This window comes from Lupinus angustifolius, chromosome LG19 (genome assembly GCF_001865875.1).
Source record: "Lupinus angustifolius cultivar Tanjil chromosome LG19, LupAngTanjil_v1.0, whole genome shotgun sequence".
Lineage (NCBI taxonomy): Eukaryota > Viridiplantae > Streptophyta > Magnoliopsida > Fabales > Fabaceae > Lupinus > Lupinus angustifolius.
In genome coordinates, this window is record NC_032027.1 from 11,806,767 (window position 1) to 11,809,919 (window position 3,153).

Consider the following 3,153-nt stretch of genomic DNA (forward strand, 5'->3'; position numbering starts at 1 on the left):
TCGCACCGAGCCAACTGACCCCAAACTCGTGGGGGTTTATTAGGGCGTTCGAGATCATGTGTCGAGCGGCGGGCTTCCCTTGCACTCTGAAGCTGTTTTTCTGGATGTTTCGGGTCGGACATCGCACCAACTCTGATGAAGAGAAGGAGGGGCGCCATGGCTGGACGAGTCTGATTTCTCGGCCAAAACGGGGGTTGCTGACGCCGTTTTCTTCAAACGAGAAGAAATGGAAGGGTGGGTACTTCAAGGTTAGTGTTCGGCGGGCGTGGAATGATTGGTGTCTCAGCAAGTCGGGCGAGCCGAGGTTTCCTTTTTCTTGGAATGGGGAAATCCATCAGCGCTCTGCCAAAGGCTTTTTGGTGGAGGTTGGAGACTTAAATCCGGAGGAGGCAAAGGCTGTTGAACTCATATCCTTCTGGATTGATGAGGGGGGAATCCTTCCTTGCTCGGCGATCCGTGATGGGGGCGGTGTCTTAGTGGATCTTGTCGGTGGGTGGACCGGGTTTATCTTGCATTTTTTGTTTGTCTGTATTTGTCTATCTTGTTTATTGATATTTTGCTACCTTTTTGTGTAGTCGCACTAAAGACCAAAATGAGTGAGAAGCTATGGAAGAGTCTTCTCTTGAAAAGGACTGCTGCCGCTGCCTTGGCTAAAAAGGATGCTGCTTCTTTCAAGCGTCAAAGGACGTCATCTCCTGATCCCTGTCCTACTGAGGGGTCTTCCCGCCAGGAAAATACGCCGCCTTCTTCAGAGAGTGGGGGGCCGCTCCAAAATGAAGTGGAAAAAGAGTTGGTCCACGAGGCTCCCGAAACGCCAACAGCCGTATCAACTGAAGCAGTTCCTTCTGTCGAAACTGTTGGGCTCCCTCCGCCCGCATCAACTGGGGATGAAGCCGGTCCGTCGGTGCTCCCATCTTCTGACCAGCCAACTGGAGAAGAGGATGGTCGTCCATCCGAGTCGACCAGGAAGAAGGGGGTTAGGGGGGGTCAAGATCGTATCTCCCCTGTCAACGTCCCCCGGGTTATCGAACAGGCGCTCCTTAACGCCAATGCGAAGGAGACTTTTGACAAGGTACCTCTGTCCGTCTTGTTGCAGAACGTGAAAGGGAGTGCCATTTTTATTGCCTCTATCCAGAAGTATCTGGAGGTGGACGGGGTCTTGGAGGCGCGGGTGACGGATGCGGCGACGTCGAAACTCCGAGCTGCACACGAGTCGGAGAGGCAAAGACTGGCTGATGCCCATGATGCTGAGAAAGCGGAGCTAATCAGGTTGGGTGAGGTTGTCAAGGCCCAGGTGGCGGATCTGTCTGCTCGCGTGGGGTTTTTGGAAAGTGACAAGTTAAAATTGACCGCCCAAGTGATGGAATCAGAGAGGGCCATTCGTGCTAAAGAGGAAGCGCTTCGCCGTCGAGAGGAGGAGTCTATGGCTTGGAAGGCCCGCGCTGAGGCTGCTGTGCGAGAAAATGCTGCACTTCTTGGGCGGGTGCAGGCATTAAGTGAAGAGAAAACGTCTCGGGAGGCTCGGGTGCGGATACTGGAGGAAGAGAAGGAGCAACTAGAGCAGGTCGTGGGTGAGGCCGCGGCGGATGCTTGGGTGAGTGCTCAGTCTCAGCTCGCCTTGGCGTAGACAAAGACTGGTCTTGGATGCAGGTGGGGGCCTATGTCGAAGACGGGCGCCTGTTAATGGGGAGCCGACGCTGATGTCCTTTCCTGGCCATAGTGGGGGGTCTGTATAATTTAAACTTTGAGTTTCCTGTAACTTGTTTTTTTTTTTTTTTTCTAATTACCTTGTAACTCGTTTTCGGCTTTAATGAAGAATTTAGCTCTTTTCTCCTTTAATATTCTTGTGTGATGTTGTACAATCAAGTGTGTGGCATTTGCTGTATGTTTTGAACATGATGGTTTTGGCTCTCAATTTGCCAGCCTTTAGCCAAGCGAATACCGATTTAGTATGCGAGGGTCGGCCCTCTGGGCGGGGTTAAAAACCCTAGTTTGTATTGGTCAAAAAGAAGGGGGGCGAAGATCGGCCTCTTGAATGTAGGTAAAAAACCATGGTTGGCGCCAAGCAAAGGGGGTGAAGGCTGGCCCTTTGGGTGTAGGCTGAAATCATAGTTGGCACCAGGCAAAGGGGGCGAAGGCCGGCCCTTTGGGTGTAAGTAGAAGATCATAGCTGACACCGGGCAAAGGGGTCGAAGACCGGCCCTTTGGGTGGAAGTAGAAGATCATAGCTGACACCGGGCAAAGGGGGCGAAGACCGGCCCTTTGGGTGCAAGTAGAAAATCATAGCTGACACCGGGCAAAGGGGGCGAAGACTGGCCCTTTGGGTGTAAGCAGAAATTATAGAGATTGTAGGAAATGATTCATCATATAAGTGGAAAAGATTACAAGAGAAAAGCGACCACCCGGGTACGGGGTCGTTGACTAAGCATAAAATTGCCGGAGGTTGGCGGCGTTCCAAGTTCTGGGGATGTCTTTTCCTGCTAAGTCTTGAAGCTTGTACGCTCCTTTGCCGATCTTGTTGATGACTCGGTAAGGTCCTTCCCAGTTGGGTCCCAACTTGCCTTTTGCCTGTCCTATGTCTGCTCTCCTGAGTACCAGGTCTCCTTCGGAAAATTGGCGAGGAACGATGGAAGAGTTGAACTTCGCCGCAGTCTTCTTTTTCACGCTTTCTTTTCTGAGACGGGCTTTTTCCCGGATTTCTTCTATCTCATCAAGGTTGTTTCTAAGGAGGGACTGATTATTGCCCTCATCGAACTGAATTGTCCGCCAGGTAGGTTCTCCTATCTCGACCGGGATCATGGCTTCTGCGCCGTATGTTAAATTGAACGGCGATTCGCCGGTTGTTGAGTGTGGAGTGGTTCAGTACACCCATAGAACGTGATGGAGCTGATCTGGCCAGTTTGCTTTTGACTCGTCCAGCCTCTTCTTCAGCCCTTTCAGGATGACCTTGTTTGCCGCCTCGGCCTGTCCGTTAGTCTGTGGATGTTCTACTGAAGTGAAGTGCTGCTTGATATGGAGGCCTGACAACAGTGCTTAGAACTTTCTGTCTGCAAACTGGGTGCCGTTATCCGTGACTATGGCGGATGGGATGCCGAAGCGAGTGATTATGTTTCGCCAGGTGAATTTCTGGATGTTTGCCGAGGTGATAGTAGC